Source organism: Odontomachus brunneus, unplaced genomic scaffold, assembly GCF_010583005.1.
Source record: "Odontomachus brunneus isolate Ranch 3 - 2012 unplaced genomic scaffold, Obru_v1 Obru_scaffold_147, whole genome shotgun sequence".
Classification (NCBI taxonomy): Eukaryota; Metazoa; Arthropoda; class Insecta; order Hymenoptera; family Formicidae; genus Odontomachus; species Odontomachus brunneus.
Genome location: NW_022639597.1, coordinates 608,476 through 627,715, shown reverse-complemented (window position 1 = coordinate 627,715; position 19,240 = coordinate 608,476). Strand labels below are relative to the sequence as shown.

The 19,240-nt window shown below is 44.8% G+C and overlaps 1 protein-coding gene across 1 annotated transcript in view; it reads left to right on the top strand.

Moving 5' to 3' along the window:
* Positions 1-2,580: 2,580 nt before the first annotated feature.
* LOC116850500 (CUGBP Elav-like family member 2) overlaps positions 2,581-19,240 on the top strand; it is a 561,960-nt gene continuing 545,300 nt past the window's right edge. The window contains exon 1 of the mRNA XM_032828833.1: positions 2,581-3,503. The gene's annotated coding sequence lies outside the window, so the exon portion shown is untranslated. The remainder of the gene's footprint in view (positions 3,504-19,240) is intronic.

Below are 19,240 nucleotides of genomic sequence, written 5' to 3'. Positions count from 1 at the left end.
GCCGCACGTTGTCAGACGCTTTATGCCCGCGAGAGGACATTTTGGCACAAATACTCCCGTTTCCGTTACGACCTTGTGCTATTTAAAGAACACCGTTGGAACGGTCGGAGATGCGCGATCGATTTTTATTTGACGATCTATTGGCACACGCGCTTGCAAAAAAAGCCGGTTATATGGACCGAGCTGAAACACAATTCTACGTTGTTGTCTCATCGTGTTTCGTGTTTCTGGAAAAGGAAAATAAAAACAAATTTCTTTTGATATTTTTTATTAGAACGCAGAAAATACAGAAGGAAAGTCTTCAACGACGATTCAAATGAAAAATTCAATCTTTGAGAAAGAACGCGTAAATGATTAAAGAGCGAGAAAAATATTGTATATATATATAGCACGACTGAATGTTTAATCGTTGCTTTCAACGATAAGCTTCCACGACATTTTTAATTATGTAATTACCATCTAATGGGGTAGTAACCTCCTTCTTACTGTAATCATTGTAAATATCCCGGTATCAAACGAACGACACTTTTACCGTAATTAGCGGGAAGTTCCGTCGGCAAATATTATTCTTCCCTACGGCGTTCACATAAACTTAAGAAAAATTCATTGCAGCGAATGGCAAAAACTTGTTTGCAAGGAAGCTCCTTATCTCTAACGAAGTACCTCTGGGAAAACTTAGCCCGCTAGCGGTATTTGAATTTAGTTCCTCCGAGAGATGCGGAAATTAAAATTAATAGAAACTGTCCTCATTGGTGACCCAAGAAGCGTACAGAAAAATTTCAACGCCGCCTCTAAAGTCTCAGCGTCACAATTATAACGCAGTAAACGAAATAAATTTTCGGGAATACATTCCTCTGATTCTCTTGGAGTAAATCTCACGGTATGATTGACGTTTCAAAGTGTTGAACGAATTTAAAAGTTGAAGGCTCTCACACAAACATCACTTCTCTATCGAACGCGTGTACACATGAAACCACATTGTAGAAAATAGCGCGACTCTGGAAAAATAAGTTGAACGGTCTGCTTCAGTAATAACATGCGCTCGTAGTAGATGCGTCCTTTATAGACTTCTGTTTGTCTTTGTGCACCATCTCGAGAAAGAGCTTAAGGTTTACGACATTGCACAAAAAAGAAAACAAAAAAGGCAAGAAGTTTGTCGCTCACCTCGGGTATTCGTATGAATAAAAAGTAACAATAATTTTAATTACCCTTAGTAAAGTAACCGCAACCGGCGGTCCGCCGGTAACGAATCTCGCCAAGTTGTTCGTACAAGACGGAGGGGTGGTCGCTCGAGCAGATAAAAGTGGTCCCGTTAATAGCACGAGACAATGTAACGCGGGAGGATAATACCAATTAGGCGGCAGGACTAGCCAGTCGGCAGCGCTCGGCAGGATAAGGTTATTTATTTGACGGGTTAATTTATTCCGGATAAAAAGAGCTCAGCCGGCAAAGCACTCTCTTCGCCGGAGATGCACGACCTTAAATTAAAACCTCCCTCTCCCTCTTCGCCCTAGCCCTCTCAATACAGCCCCCTGATGCAAGAAACATTGCTCTCGCTATCTCGCTATGTTTCACGAGTGCGCTAACGTTAAGCTGCGCTCATGACGTGCAGTCCGCCTCTCTGCTTCAGCTACTGTCGATAGATTAATTTGAATACTCCGAATCCTTCGGGCACATTTGCGGCTTCCGCAAAGGAAGCGAGTAATGGGCTGGCTGGCTGGTTGGCTGGGTTGGACTGGATGGAATTGTCAATACGTTCGCGCGCGATGCATTCTCGAAGCAATTACGGGATATTGTTCGTTTCGCGCGAAATTAAACGTATAAAGTAGCCCGCTTCCAGCGGGCCGCGCTACGCGCCCTGGCCATTGTTAATACAAGTAACGCGTCATTGCACCGTGAGATTAGAATATTCACACCGCCATTAATTTCGATCCGTTGTTACGCGCTTTTCGTCAGATTATGCACAGTTAGTCCAAATTGGATATGTTGTGCAAAGTGGAAATGTACAAGTGACGTGGATTATGAAACAGTTTCAGTAATAACAGCCAGATATGCAACACGAGAGAGAGAGAGAGAGAGGGGGGGGGGAGAGAGAGAGACCATTATCCTCGCAATTGCCTGTACACATAATCGTTATACATCTCGGTTGAAACGTACTAACAGCATTACCTCGCCAAACCAATCACTGGCGAAGCACAGTCCGAGCGCGGAACGAGCCATATATCGTTGAGCACGGCGACGATAATAACGTCTCGAACGAGTGTATCGAGTCTACGATTTCTCGCTTCTCTCTCCTTCTTTCTACACTTTTCGCTAGTTGTTTCTTTTCCGTTCACACGGTGCTCCCATCATTAATACCGAGTGACCGATAACGACGTTAAGGCAGAAACATGGAAGTGTTCCTCCTTCCTCCGGCGGGCATTCGCATAACGGAGCAGCCCGAGGAAGGAGGGAGACGACGGACGTATCGGATGTATCGCGGGACCATGACGCAGGGAGTGAGGGAGTACGCGAAGAGGGAAGTGGAGGAAGGGGCGAATGGGGAGCCGTATCACACGCGAAGAGGCAGAGGCGTGTATGCGGCTGTGGCGTGATAGCGTCGCGAAACTCGCCGTGCGCGTAGCAGACATTACAAAACAGTCGTCTACGTTCGCCCTGTCCGTTTCTGAAGTGTCTCATTCGTTCGTCCACGTTCGTCCTGTTCGTTGGTTTGCCACTGTCGTCCGTTTCTCCCCGTGGATTTCGCGTGACCTATCCCCCGATGTCACATCGCGTCGCAGAATAATAAAAGCGCGCCATTGTGCACGTAGCTGCACGCCACGTGGGCGAGCGCGCGTGTGTTTCGACACGCGGAGAAAAAGAGCCGTATCGTCGTCTTGCAACGTCTTTAACAGTGGCACGTGTCCGTTTCTGTTGCAAGCGGAACGAAGCCCGCTGTGAATGCTGCCAAGAGTGTCATAAAAGGAGAAACAGCTGATAAGGTCGATCGCGACGCGCGTGCTGTTAAGGACCTAGTCACGATGATCGTGTAATCGATCGCGACGACGATGCCGTTAGTGTCGCGTCAGCTTGACGACATTTGCTCCGAATTCGGCACTTAGTTCGCGTTGATCTCGCTGACGCTCTGCGCGGGTGATTTCGCACGGTTTCAACTCGGCGCGGAAATCATTCAATGTGCGTTTCGAAGCGTCGCTCGTAATCCGCGTTGTTTTTAACGGAGTTAACGCGCTCTCGGTGCGCGCGCGCGCGCGCGCGTGTGTGCATATGTGCGTGTACGGCGGGTGTGTGTCGCGTGTGTGCACCCCGATATTCTGTGTGTGACCGACTAAAGTGTCAGCGTGGATACGGCCGACATCACCTGTTGCTGGCAATTAACGAATGCGTCGTGCTCCGACGTCGGCTTTATGAAAAGCAAACCGGATCCTTGGAGCGGGTGTTACAATATACGGCTGAGCTCATGGGTGTCCTCGACTTCCGTCTCGTCAGTCTGCAGTCGCATATCGGTGAGTGCCTGATAAGAAATTTTACAATACGAACGGTTTAATCGGGAAATGATTGCAGTCGGTGATCTCGCCGACCATTTTCGATTGCAAACTCGTAATGAGAGATAAAAATACACACCCGGTAGTGCGAATGTCAGAAATCATTATGACAGAAATCGCTCATTGATTATTTGCGTAAGATGAAGGAATAGAAGACGGTTGCATCGTGTGAAATATTTTCGGAGCAAGAAAAATCGCTTTCTTCAGTTTAAAACGCATTAGATTTGTCGAAATTTAACTTCATTATTTTATTATCTTTACAGTTTATATTTTCATATACACGCTAATGATGTTCGATGTACATGAAAGAATTGTAACGAACATAAAATTATATTTCTTTTTACAAAACTAAAGTTTCTTGTAAAGCTGGATTATAATGCAATTTAACGATCTATCTGATATACGATAAAAAACATTCAAGCAACTGCAACAATTCTGTAAGAAAAGGTCGAATGAGAGCATTTTCAAACAAATATGTAGTAATTTCGACCATAATTCTGTATAATCCTGTATAATCCTGTACAAGATGACAAAAACCTTGATGTAATTTTTACTACAATATTTTTTGCGTGTAGAGAGAAGTGTATATCGCTAAATGTTGCAAGCAACATAAAATGATGCCATGAAAAAGCATCTCTAAAGGCCTTCAATATATTCCTGCAAATATTTATAATATTGCACGTCGTACAGAGCGTAGTTTACACGATACTAACAAATACGTAATATTTCGCATAGTTCGCACTGTCCGCATGCAAATGTCGTGGTGTTATCTAATCAGTCTTAGTTTACAAGGGAGGGGAGGGGGCAAGAGTTCGCAACATGTGAGTGTCGTCGCTTTTATCGTGGAGAGTTCTACTTCGTTCTTGACGTATAAATCTTATTACACGACGCTATACGTTTCTTTCTCAAACTTACAAAAATATTTATTGAAACCTTAAAATTTTCACGTTACGTCATGCAACGCGACGTTTCGTAAAGTGAAATTAGAATTTGTGCCAGCGGGAACAACTGTGAAAAAGTTGCTCAATGAATAAAGATCGTGGTGTCGTCTAACACCTAAAACATTAATTCCTTAGCTAACAGCAGCAGTTTTCGTACTCGCGAGATTTCCCTCGCTTTCCGATGAACTTTTCCGACTCGTGACGTATGGAGGGTACCTTCGCCTCGGCGCGAAATTATTCCTGCCGGTGCAATCTCGTTAGTCCCGTCGTTTCAAAACTCCTGAGATCTAGCTGTCGCCGTAAGGTTGCCAATATTAGCTCGACATAACGTAACGGTGCGTACGGATCAATAAATTTCAGTCTTGCCGGTGCCGTGCTTGTTTGATGTGTTCGTTATATGTTACTATTCCGCGCCGATCACTCGCTACAAATCCCTTGACGGGCACTATTGCTTCCCTAAAAGCATGGCGGTTATATGAGCAATCCTGGGCATCGTCTTCTTTCCTTCTTTCTCTCCTCCTACGTATACACGCGTCTCTCTGCCTCTTTTCTCCCCCTCTCTCTCTCTTTGTCTCTCTGCCTCATATTTGCCTTCCCTCCTTCCCGTTTCCATCGAGTCGCCGTGCGATCGATAACTTTGACCAGCGTCTCAAAGTGACGGCTTTGAAATTGATTCGCGGTGGCAACCGAGCCGGCGATGGGAGTTCCAAGGAAATGCAAATGCGCCCTTGAACTCCGTATGATACAACTGGGCTTAGGCCACGTAAGCCTCGTTGGAATAGATGCCAGACGGACTTACAGTCTGACTTACGGTTAACTCGTCGTTTATGGGTCGAATATATTACGTTTATTACCTTTTGCCTACTGATCTCAATGTTGACGCCAAGTCGGTTGAAACTTGCCCCGGAGGTTGAGGGCAGTTTCGTGCCTCCCACGGTCGACGATAGAAAAGCTGGTGCGACGAAAGTTCAAAGGAAAATACACCAGCCGTCCTCGAACTCACTCGGGAGTGTACAGTCGGTCGCGAGTCGTCCTGGTTAGTTTATTCGCGCGACGGCGGCATCACAAACGGCATCGCAGATGCTTTGATCGATGCGTCGCCGACGGCTATAAAGCACCGCGTTATTATCCACCCTGCGCCAGATTTCACGTTTGTAATGACACGCGACCGCTATCTTTTTTTCATCGACGGCAATGGAAATCGGTCGACGATGACGGCACGGGGGAATAGGGTGCGCAGACGTACGTTGCACCGGTGTCGGATAGATACTAGATACGGCAGAGCACGTCGGTAAACCGATCGATCGACATTTATGGCCCAAATACACGTCGTTTCTCGTTATTAGTTGTGACAGGCGATCTCGATGCCGGGCGAGTTTGCACATAATTCCGCGTCATACGTCGCGCGGCTCGGATTTATCGGATGTAACGGAGTTTCCATCAGCGACGGCGCCGAGCACACGACACGAAAGGGCGCGGCGAGGAGTTCGCGAAAAAAAGAGCACTCTGCGTTTATTGCCTACCTAAAACCGGGAGCAGTAAACTGTACGATAGCCGAGTACGGCCGCGTTTTATTCGTCCCGGAGTAGCTTTCTTTGTAGCTGCAAATGTAAATGGAAGTGAATAGGTAGAGAGAAGGCGTCTTCTCGGGCGCGCGCGTTAATAAGAAACGACCGTCGTAGCCTTAAGTCTTCGTCACGTAACATAGCTGAAGTGACACCGCGCGTGTGCATAAGTTAAACTGAAAAAAATAACAAGCTCGAGAATTGGTTTTACGTGCGTTAACTCGACTTTTCTTATTTGATTGACTTTTTGGGTCTCTTGGGGATCAAGAAAGATATATACGACGAAAATCAGCTAACTCAAATCACGAAATTGCTAAAAATTATTGCTGAAAGCACAGTATTTTCTCCGTGTTGAATTATTCTAAAGAAAAGAGAGAGAAGATGGTTATTTAATATTTAATTATTTTAATATTTTGCTTGCATTACAATTTTATTCTTAATTTTGATAAGCAACGATAGAATGCAGATAGAATGTGTACGATAAGCAAATATTACTTTGATAAAGATTAATAGAAAAATATAAATAATAGATATGTAAAACAATAAATTTTGTTTCTTCATAAATTTTTTTTTATTGGCGTTGGAAACATGTATGTGAAATTTATATCTGTACATTTGGGAGCGCGTGTGATGTATCGCTGCCCGCGTCCCAGTATCCTGCATCCTCCGTCCTAGTTTCCCGATCCAGCATCCTGCTCCTAGCTGTTCCGTCGTAACATTCCGGATGGTAGTTCATGACGTTGACATTCGTGCAGATATGGTTTGATCGGAGAAACATGTGTCAATTAACGCGACGTCGATGAGAGTCCGATTGGATATTTCAAGAGTCGACGAAATATTTTGTGTGAATATAACACACAGTTGTGAAAAAGTATGCGATGCGCGATATTTACAAGCAAAAAATGCTACTCATCTCACGCGAATCGCGTAGCGTCGCCCCCCCCCCCTCTTCCCCCCACCACTAAGCGGTCGAGGGCATGTGTGTGATCGGGACAATTGACGCTTTCAAAATAAATTGCGTATCTTCAAGCCAGCCAAACTTACCTCGCGTGCGTCGCGTAACGACTTGCGCGCAGCTTTCCTGAGTGCTTCTAGACGCCGAGCGACACACATATCGGATACAAGTGTATCGATATATTATTACTCTCACATCGCGTGATTAAAATATTTCGTCGGCAATATTTAATCAGATCCTTGAAATATTTAATTAGATTCTTGTCGGCATCGCGTTATTTAACATGTGTATCTTCGATCGAATCGTATCAACGCGAGTGTCAGTGTCACGACAGAGCAGTCAGGATGCTGGGTCGAGAAACCAGGACGAAGAACACAGAATATTAGGAAGCGAGTAGCGATACGTCGTGTATTTCTAAGGTATGTCAAATCATTTATTAAACATGAGATTTCTCCATTTTTAACTGGCACTTGACGAGAATAAAGAGATCGAGATTTAGGCCATTAACAGATGGTCAATATTTGACAAATAATTATAGCTTCATGAATCTCCGATTATTCATTAATCTGTACCCGCATTTGTTACATTGTTTCATACAACAAGAAACATTAATCCAAACAACCGTATAACGGTCCATAATTGCGAATGTGTAATTAATTTTGTTGTCGATAAAATATCGTAGATAATTTACAATTATGAATGTCGGTCTTTTGAATGTAATAAATCTCACAAGTGCTGATTTTTACGTTTAATAATGCTCCTTGAGCCGCGAGTTTATTTACACCAGACAATGGCTTCTATTTATTTAACCTTATTATTGCATGGAATTTAAATTTAAATCTTCATTGATAAACATACAGCATTATTGAACATATAATTGCTACTTTTGTCCTTGCTTAAGAGCTTCGAATCGAGACTTCTAACGCCAGAGAAAAAAGAGAAATCAATTATGGAAATAAATATTTGTTGCTTCTTTTACCTTGATTTTATTTAATCTTTATTAAATTATTCAATATTTGCTTTTATCTCATATTTTCTATTTGTAATTATATGAGTTATATTATAAGAGAATTTATTATTTTATTATAAATTTATTATACTTTTAATACACATTGTTGACTGAAATTAAAAATAAAAATTAAATTCGCGGGAGAATTAAATTGTTTAAATTTGATATTAAATGAAAGAATTGAATATTAAATAATTCTGAAGCGAGTCTTTCTTTAAGAACATAAAGACATGGAGAAAATAAATACTCGTTTGTACAATGTTATATCTCGAGATTCCACATTAATCCTTCAAGCTTGACGGAATTTACAAGATTAATGTAGAACCAAAATTTCCACTCGGAAAGTCACGATAAAGACGAAACGGATCGATCGGATCATCATAAACGCGAAATTAGTACGATTAATAGCGAAGATGAGGCAACGAAGACGTGTACGATAAACGTTAACGGTACCATAAGGAAACATACATTCAGATAAGAAATCCCGAGGTTCAGTCCATGAGAATAACAATCTCCCTCGTATTCGTATTTATTCCCGAGACCGCGCATCAACGGTGTATTTCATCGCCGGAAGGACACATTAGAACACCGCATTTCTACTAACTACTGAGACTTAGGACGAATACACACTATAAATCTGAAGTAACTATAAAGCCTCACGCTCCACCGCTGAGGGAGAGTTAAGTGAAGCCGTAAACCCATGAGCCCATGAATCCGTAATCCCATGGTCAGAGTTTATGGTTGGCTCCTACCATATTTACGGCTATCTCCTAAGTGTATTTGTGCAGATTAGAGGCGCATAGTTGCCTTCATAAAGTACGTACGATTAACTACGCTTGGGGGACTGTCCCAGAATTGACATTCGTGCTACCGCCGATATTATACCTCCCATAATCTTTTCCCGATAATCCGAAAACTGAGTGTATCTTTACGCGCCGATGAGGGAATATAACGATTAAACGCGATATCACATAGAAAATTGTTTGGGGATTGTAGAATTTATTCGTGCACACATACACACGCACACATACACACACACACACACACATATTTATTCTGCACAGCTGCATTCCCCTACAATAAGTACACACGTGTATGAATGATTCCGCATAAATATTCTCGGAGATATCCGCGCGCGATAAACTCGAAATATGCAACGCGTGCCTCGCGAAATGCGAAATCTCGTTAGGGTCACAAACGCATACGTTTCGTTGATTAAACATTCGAATTAGAAGTCTATTTTCTTTTGCCGCGGCGCACACGGCTTCACTATCTCATTTCGCTCGGCACAAACACAACACTACACATATCTCGGCGCTTGATTTCGCAAATCTCGTTGTTCTGAAGATCAGTTGCATATGCATTTAATAATTATGGCGCTTGGCACTGGCCGCTTATATCCGCCGCGCTGGAAGTTTAAAGCAACGACCGGCCGATAACGTTCCCTCGGAACTACGTAATCTTATTTGAAGCCGGGCGCTCTAATTACCGCGGTTGCTACCTATGCCACGAAAATATGATTCCGCCGGCCATCTCGTGTTTTCATCTCTCCACGCCGCTTGTGTATACACCCACCCGCCCGGCAATTACTCTAATTATTTTTATCTCTTTATTTCTCAAAGATCCCTCTGCCCGCGAACTCACCCAGCGACGCGACGTTGCCGCTGAAATGCGCTTTTTATATTCAGGCGTTAATTATTCATCTGCATAAACAAGAATATCTCCGCCGGTATAAGGAGAAAGCTCTTTCGCCGCGGATTTATTTCCAACGTTATATCGATAACGCGCTACATCATTGACAAAACTGTCGATCGTATCTTAATAACTTTGCGATATCGAATTAACGGTCCCGCATTACGAATTCGCGCGATTAAACGCTAACGAGCGAAAAACCGTGCGGCACGTGTAACGAGCGAAGTGAACGCGTTTTCTTCTCATTATTATAATGCATCGTGCCTTATAATTCCTCGATATGCGAAGCTTGTTTGACCACGTGGATGGTACACATCGCGTTATTTATACGGGAGCGAGCGCGGTATAATTATCGCAGTTCAATAATGCGTTGGGGTAATGGCTCGCGCGATTTAATGGAATTACTATTATATAACTGGGTGAGCTAGGTCCGTTACCATGAAGGAACGAGGACGAAATAGCGAGCTCGAGTAATTCGCGGGTGCGCGCTCGGCCGCGCGATATTACCGCATTTTCGACGTGCGATGCAACGTACGCCGCGCACACGCGAATCCGTAAATAACTTGGACGGCGAGCAATGCGCGCCGGTGAGATCGTGTTGCTTCGGAGTATTTCTTCCGAAACGTCGTGACGAGTCGAAGCGCGATGATGAGATTGTTAGTGTCATCGCGGAGACGAACGTCTGACACTCGCTCCTGCTGGCGGTGCTCCAGATCTTTGGCCCGTGCGAAATTGTCTCAATTATTTTCGAAACGTTGTCGCCAGATCTGTTTTGACAACGGCTCGTATATAATGTGCGCGACCCCGTGTTAACGCTCCGAATGCAGAGATCATAATACGCGAGAATCGATAATGACGGGGTAGTTGTGCCAACAGGGACGGAATTGCATCTCGCCGCGTCGCGTGTGTTGTTTTTCTCTGACAATATATAGTTCATGCATAAAATATACATTTTTGACAAATCTTTTGTTATAAGCATCGTTAACGGAAGATATTATCGTCAGCGCTCCTGAAAACGCTCTTGAAAACGGACCACGACGATACTTGCCCGTTCGAATAGAACTCGTAGCTGTGTCTGAAATTTTTAAACGCAGTGCACGAGAAGTTGCTCCAAGATTTACAAAGAACAGTGCCGAGTCTCGTTAATGATGCATAGTGTTTTCCGATAGTTGGCTTGTAAACTTACCTCCACGTGGCTTAGCAGCATGTTATGCCCCATCGGGCTCTTCCATTAATCATTACGCTTCTTTTAATATTATAACAAATCCCCGAGCCGGCGATGTCACGCCGGGCGCTTTCTTCCACAATAACGCTCATAATCATTTAAGCGTAATTGCGAATTAAGCGCGCATCAATATTCCGCACGGGAGGATTCTCAAATTTGGCGATGATCGTCGATCCGATCATTCAATGTGCACGTCACACGTACTATTCAGGTTTTCGTAATCTTTCAGACCGAAAGAAAGGACGTCGCCTTTATCTCTTTCTCTTTTCTTATTTCTACGCGCACTCGATTCCGCGGATCGATGAGCGTGGAAATGGTATGGCGACGGGCGCGGGGGTTTCAATACCAGGTAGAAAATGGGCGCGTAATTAATTCAGTGGATACGAATCGATTCCGGCCGGTTCACTATACCCGGTGAACCGCCGAGACGCGTTAGGGGGCTTCCGTGCCGCGGCGTTACGTCGTGGAATTTCGTATCGCGCCGGAAACTCGTGCACTTTTTCTAATTGCTGGAGACGATTTAATCGACCGTAACTTATGAATGGTGTTCGTGCCGTCTGCTTCCCGTTCTTACGGCCGAGAGCTCACGGAGGAGGTGAAACGCGACCACCCAAAACCCCACTGCATATACCCGCCGCCGCTGCATCCTTGGCGCGGCGATCTCGTGCAGTTTTAAACACATAATTGCTTTTGGCTTAAATACCACTCTGTACGCCATCGTAAATAGGAGATTGGTGGGTACAGTTTACGAAAGGTCAGTCCGGTCTCTTCGATATATGTTCTTCATAACGCGACGATAAAAGAGATGTCGGCTTATCTCGTGAGAAATTGTGATCGTCTCCCTCTCTATCTCGCAGCAAGCTCGTTACGATGGTATTGCGACAAAGAGATCAAAGCTAACATTCTTGCAGTTGCATAATTGCCGTTTAACATGGTCTTGCCTAATCGTGTAGATCTCGAAACTAGGTAAATAGCGTTCTACCAAACAAGCGTCACGCTAGGTTACGTTAAAAATATCCGTTAAAATGGGAATTCGCTTGTGGAAGCATGAAGTAAACATATCTGAAATTAATTCTCGGATATCGAATGTCGCTCGAGTACAATCAAGTGGTCGTGTTATTTGTCGGTTATTTAATTGAGTATTCTTATCGATTAGGAGCCATCGTGCTGATTGAAACGACGAGTAGACGTGGTTCGATCGATCGCACGCGAGATCCCCGCGATTGTGTATGCTTAATCCGGATATAAATACGAGATTATTCCAGTGATTAGCGTTCGGGTGTCTGTAACGGCGGCTGATTCGCTGTGTAGCCGCGCGCTCAACTCGCGTGCATAATTAATGCCGCTCGAGCGCGAGAGTACGTTCTCGCTCGCAGCGCGATCAACTTGTCCATATCTAAGGATAATCTCCGAGCGCTCGAAGGAGTAATGGACGAGGCAATGATCGTACTTGACCTCCTTGGGTCAAGTTGCGATACTGCCGCTGACCTCCGGAGTAGCGTTTTAAATTATCGATCATTTTCGTACATTACCATACATGTGTTTCAATGCGGAATGTTGTTCGCGTCGTGAACTGATAAAATCGTCGGGCATCACTCAGAGAGAGGAGAAGAAAACGATTTAATCGCGCAATGTCCCGGTTGCGCGGATACTTTCCTCGCTAGCGTCGTTTGCCACAACATCGTCGTTTGTTCAACATCGCGCTCAAACGACAGCTTCGATTGGAGTTTATTTTTTCGCAGCAAATATTTCGAAAGAGAAAGAGAGAGCTCTATTATTCGCCGCAACTTACCGATCTTGCACATTAAGTGCTTTCAAATTCGAGTCGATTTACTCGTCGTAACACCAAGTACTATTCAACGGCAGTTTCGTATCGCAACGGCCTTGAGCGCTTTAATTCGCATAACGAATACCGGATTGGCCGATAAAGCCGAAGCGGACGATAAAGAAGTAGATTAACGGTCCCGTTTCTTTATACGACGCTAGAGTTTCAGATGATTACGGGAAGCCTAGGATGTTGGGTAACGTGGAGGCTCGACGATATCGTGAGTCACGGTAACGATAACTGCACGAATGCCGGCAGGACGAGAGCGCCGTATTGAATTGCAATCTTCAGAAATGGCGTTTCGGCGCACCGGTGCGCGCTAGCGTAACAAGATTAGCGAGTTTCAAACAGCTAAGCGCTACCGTATTCTCCTTTCGACGCGCGCGATCCCTCGTGTAAATCCCGTGTAAAACCGTACATGAGCATTTTGCATTGTTCATCGTTCTGCAAAAGTAATGTCAACTATGTCAACTACCTCGCCTCTATTTGAATACTGCAGAAATTAATCCGAAAGATACCATTAAAAGTTAGGTCTGCAATGTTATATCCTTTTTTTATTTTAATACAATTTTTTTACCGCATCATAATTCTCGCGTTCTTTTCTATATCGCTGGAGAATTTAGTACGTAATCATCTGGAAATGTTCTCTTCCTGCACCGTACCTTCGTAATGATGATTCAAACATATAACAAAGTCACGTGCTTCTTCCCATCCGTGAAGAAAACAATTTTCTAGGGAATATCTATACCTTCATTACATCGCCATGTACCCTTATTACATTTATGGCGAATGCATAACGTCTGTCGGAAGATCCGATTCTCGTAAGTCCTTCGCGGACTATACATCATCGATAAATGTAGAGGAAACTATCGGAATTCGCGCAATTGTTCAATTTATGGCGAAGTGATCCTTAAGCCGGCAAAAAAGCCGGCGGAAAGAGGTCGCGATATTAATATTCCTGGGGACGCGATTGGTTCGATTTAATCTCGAGGAAACTGGAACGGAGACCGTATCGATCTTGCGGGATCGATGCGCATACGTTATGCATTGACGTTGACACGTCGCGTCAATCCATTCGGCAGGCACTTTGATGTGTCACGGCGGGTCGTTATTGATTATTAAATTCTCCACCCATATGTACCTCGTTTTTCTGAATATTCCACATTGTTTTCGCGTAACAAGCAACCGAACTCTGCTTCGCGCACTTCGCGTTTCGGGTTAGAAGGAATTGTGTGGAGCGCGCGTGTTGATATTTGTCGCGACTAATAAAGGAAATAATAATTATAACGATAATAATAATAACAATGTCAGCTAACAATAGCAACAATGACTGTAGTAGTCGCAGGTGTTGGCCGGTGATTGCTTGTTTGTTAATGGGCGGCAAGTAATAGAATTTAATAGTTCGTGTCGGGAACGTGTTGGAAAACCATTCCATGATTTGTCAGCCGCCTGCGTAAATCGCGCCACGCACGATGATACGGAATCGTGCTCGCGACTGCAATACGCACGATGAGTGCGCTCACGACACACGCGGGGAACGAACGCGATCCGCAGGCTCGCTTTGTAATTAGTTTAAACAGAGGTGTTGGTCGGAGATCGCGTGACGCGCTGCTTGCACGTTTTAATTGCTAGGGTGGCTCCAGCATTTAGGCAAGTCTTGATAAGTGGGCGGGTCAGGGTAGAGCGCGATAACGAACTGCAGGGGTCCCCTCGGTGTGAAACACTCTCTCTCGGATATTCCGCAGCGAGTTGCCGCATCGATGCACGTCAGATGCGTCGAAGACGTTCATGCCAATGCATAAAGTCCACGCAATTGGCTTATCGATCGAATTCGATGAAATTTGCATGAGCGAATTGGTTGCCTTGGTAATGGTACAAACGCTGTTAACATCAGTCGTATCTCGCATAAGTTTGCGAGTTTGACGATTCGAAGTATATACTTTCCCGCGCGAGATATCTCTGTCCGATGTAACTCGCGAATAATTGTATCCACGTACGTTTTATGTAGACAAATGTCGTGTGTGCCGTTTATAGATTTATTGATTGCGCCCAAGTCGATTAATATCACAAGTGATGTCGGCTTTATCCCCCGCGGTTAGCGATGGAAATATTCTGTTAATTATTTTAGGTTGATTCGATGTCCCAAAAAATTATTCCAAAAATGTTATTGGTGAGGAATCTCATAAAAATTTAGAAATGACATGCGGAGTAAAAAATACAGTAAGAACTGTTTTCACGTAATCCGATCCGGAACTTGCCGTAGTGACGTGTCCGTAGCGTTGAGCAACGAGCAAGTTTCATTATTTGCGCGATGCGCGAGTAGGCAGGCAGGCAAGCAAGCAAAATTTATTTTTCTACCTTTCGAGGGAGTGACATTACCAACGGCATCGCTCCAGGCAGGATTCCACCACCTGATTGGCGTTTTTAATTTTCCATTCATCCGGGTGTAGTACAGCCCGCGGGGCATCCGACGTTTTACGTGCAAATCCAACGGTGCACTCGCACGAGTTGCTCCGATTGCGTTGGCGCACGCTTAAACAGTATCTCCATGGTACATCCAATAACCTACGTGGTAGTCTATCCTTTCGAATAGGTGCGTCGATTGTTTCATGCGCGAACGATGATGAACCCAATTCCGGGTTTCGTCGAGGATAGCTTCACTCGTGTACTTAGACAAATTCGCAATGCACTTTGACGCGATTACGATTATCTATTTTTCTCGCGGCGGTTCTCGTACATTTTCCTTATTTTCTTCCGATGTATCGCTAATATAATTCTGCGAGAATTTACACGAGGTTAAATTCATTTTACGATGTAATTTCAGCAAAGGTTTATATATCATGCAATGAGATTACTTTGTTACTGTATCATCATTTTATGATAATAGAACGTATGAAAGAATAAACAGGCTTCGTTAAATATAACGAAATTTGCGAGCCGAATCCGGTGTCAGTCAAATATAAGTTGCGTTCAACGGCAAAACTGGACGATTCGCATTTATGTTTTCAAATACCATCATTTGCAATATTCGCGTAATAACATACGTATTTGTAAAGCAATATGCACGCGATATTATCGTTGATTATTATCTGATTTTATAATGTTGGTACTATTAACACCTTCAGTTATCGCGTTAGATTTTGCTACGCTTATTTTAACGAACTAATCGAAGCAATTATTTGCTATTAATTTCTCGCGATTTTTGTTGTCGCGGAATCTTTTATCAGTTCCAAAGGCGGGCACCTCGAGGAGCGCGGCAAGCATGAAAATTTGAGCACTCGACGACACGTCTCGCTAATCTCGTTTACGTCACGCAACGTTGCAGACGTCACGGTAGATATCACGGCCGTGACGTCGTTGAAGTCTATAGCACGTCGGGATGCACGTCATTGTCCTTATGTCACTTTCTTCGTCTAGCGCGTACCGGGATGTAACGACTTTTACATTCTTCATACCATATTGCGGAGCTACTTTATCGCCGTGTTCGTCGTAAAACTCCGAAGGCGTCAATTCCCAAAGCAGATGCTGCGCGATCTGTATGGGAAAAAGCGAAAGCGTGCTGTATCGCTCAACGTTGCCACTTTCTCCACCCGCTATAAATAATGCAAACTCCTTTCTTGAAAGCTTCTCTTATTATACACGCTTTACGATCGCGAATCTCGAAAAAGAAACTACAAATTGGAGAAATAGTTCTAAAAGGAAATTTGTTTTATTAAATAAGCGATAATATAAATTCAACATTTCGTCATATTTTTTTAAATCGGCAAAAATTTATTGAAATTCTCTTTGAAGGAGTTTCTCGTGTGACAATATCGACAACATTCCTGTTCTTATCAATCTGACGTCTAGAATCGGAAAATAAGCAGTTTTCGAGCAATCCCGCAATTCAATAGAGCGTTCGCGTGAAACCAATGTTCCCGGGGAGCAAGGAAATTAATTGGCAATCGCTTTAAGGCAGTCGCAGGCTCTCGAACGCTTTCGCGAACGTCGTAACGGGAATTGTTCTCGTCGAGCACCGCGAGAGAAAGAGAGAAAGAGAGAGAGAGGGGAAGGGGGGGAAAGAGAGAGAGAGAGAGAGATCAGCCCTGCCTTCGACGCGCGAGTACCCCAAACGCCGCCTCGCGTCGCGTCGCGTTGCGTCGCGTCGTGTCGTATCGTATCGTACGGGAAGATGAAAACCCGGAATAGTCGGGGCCCTCGACGTCGGGAATCTCGTCGTCTGCATGGCGACGGTGGTGGCGCTCGAGAAATACGTCGTTGCCTAATGCCACGACTTCCACGAAGCGTGGGTAATACGTATTGTGGGCCGCAGTCGTGTCGTGATTTTCACCGTACAGACGCGCCGGTGTTCCCGGGGGCGGTCACGTCTTGCGCGAGATTCAATTTGCCGCTAACCTCCGCTCCCCCGTACTCTCCGTTCCGCCCCCGTCCTCGGCGCCGGCAACCACCAGCCACCACCACCACCACCACTACTACCGCCGCCACCATCACCGCCACCATCGCCACCCTTCGAGGTCTCCTGCTCTAACGCGCGTCTCTTTTGCTGCTCGCTTCGTCCTCCACCTACACCTCCTCCTCTTCCCGACGGTCTCGGTCGGCCACCTCAAATCGGCGGGGTAGCATAAACGATCGTTGCAGAGGGCGAGCGAACGGATTCTTGTTGAGCCGCCGTGACGCGGATCCGAGATTTCTATGGGGAAGTCAAAAATTCATTGTCGACAACCCACCCCCGCTGGCACGTGGCACCGTGCTGGGATTGCGGCACGCCGGGTCGAGCCTCTCGAGGATCCTCTCCTACACGTGACTGCCCCCGTTGCCCTTTCACGCGCGCGAAAGAGACAGAGTGAGAGATTTTGTCGATCGACGAAAATGAGTTTACGTGCCGTGATAATGTTCAACCATGTCTGAACGCGTAAACTCTCTCGTAGTAGTCACTGGAGTTCGCACCTGAAACAAAACGATCCGAGAAAACAAGGTATAGAAAGGAAACCTCTTCTAAACTAATCAAGTAATCTCGCTCCGAGTGCGCGAGCGAATATATTGTATTACAATTTTAGCACCAAAGTACTTAGTTCCATTTATCTGTCGCGCTAGTCACCTGATTGCGATGTGTTCTCTTTGCAAGATTTTGAGGATTAGTTTGATGCAGCTCTCTCTCTCCCTCTTCGTTTTATTTTCCGAGCAGCGTTCCGTAAATTCCATATCGGATGAGTAAATTGGATTGCGGTAGCCAGCGCTACCTGATCTTCTATGTTCTAAATTGGCAAATACAGACGCGTGTTTGTTCGGTTGTGCGCGGGATGCTTCTTCCGTGGGGTTTACTCGCACGCAACGTCATAAGCGTGATTACTTGTAAAAGCATTAAAAAATATTTGCGGATAAATAGAGGTCGTTAATGAAAGTAAATTCCGTCGATATATCAAGTCGATCGCCGAAATGAATCACAATAAATCGAACACGTCACGTCAAACGTATTGATCAATCTTTCGGGCATCACATACGGACGTCGCTAATCGATTCTCTAGCGTGTTTCGATTGCTACCAATATTAACTGTCTATGGTTCAAGATCAAAGCTAAATGTCTCTCCACATCAATTCGATGTGTCTACGACGACTTTCTAAATATGTAACGAGTTTCAATATTAACACAGAGCACAAGTAGACCGTCTCCACGAGAGAAAATGCACGAAGTTATAGATGTGACAAACTGATGATACTAAAGACCTCATTGCACTATATACAGAAGATTCCGAACATCTTCTGTAAGATGTAAGCTGAATATAAACACTGATGGATATTCAGTGTTTCATTTAGCGTAAGAAAAACGTTAAATAGAATAGAAGAGAGCTTGGATGCGGATAAAAGTAGTCGGAGACGTAAGACTCGATTAACATTTTGAGTCTCACTTATTTAATCAATGGTTCCGCCGTTCTAATGCAACGACGCGGGTCTGGTCTTCCTGTGCGCCGGCTTTAAAACGAGGCAATACCACTAATGGGTTTAAGCACGGTTTCCTCTAAGCTGGTCAGTCGCCGCCACCGACGAGCGTGTTCGATACTCGGTGGAAAAAGGTGCGGAAAAATTGAGGAGAGAGAAAGAGAGAGAGAGAGAGAGAGAAAGAGAAAAGGGAGATGCGGGCGTGCACGCGGTCATGCGCGCGCGAAAAAGCAGCGAGAGGTGAAAGTGGAAACCGCCGAAACGGTCAGATGCGGCGCCGTGCAAGTAGTAAGGGTCCGCCTCAGACACGCGCTATAACCTCTCACTTTCGAAAGTTACCGGCTAGGAGCTTCGGTCGACGAGCAAGTGATTACGTTAAAAGCACTTTGCACCTATTTTTGCTGCCGACGTTATACTTATGGCGCCGCCGGCGATAAAATACCAAGTAACGCGTTAAGCCGAACGCGACCCTCCGCCTCCGATCTCGTTCCCGCGATCTTCATTTTCTGCCCCTTCGTTTTCATTCCACCCCTTCGGCCGAACGTGTAC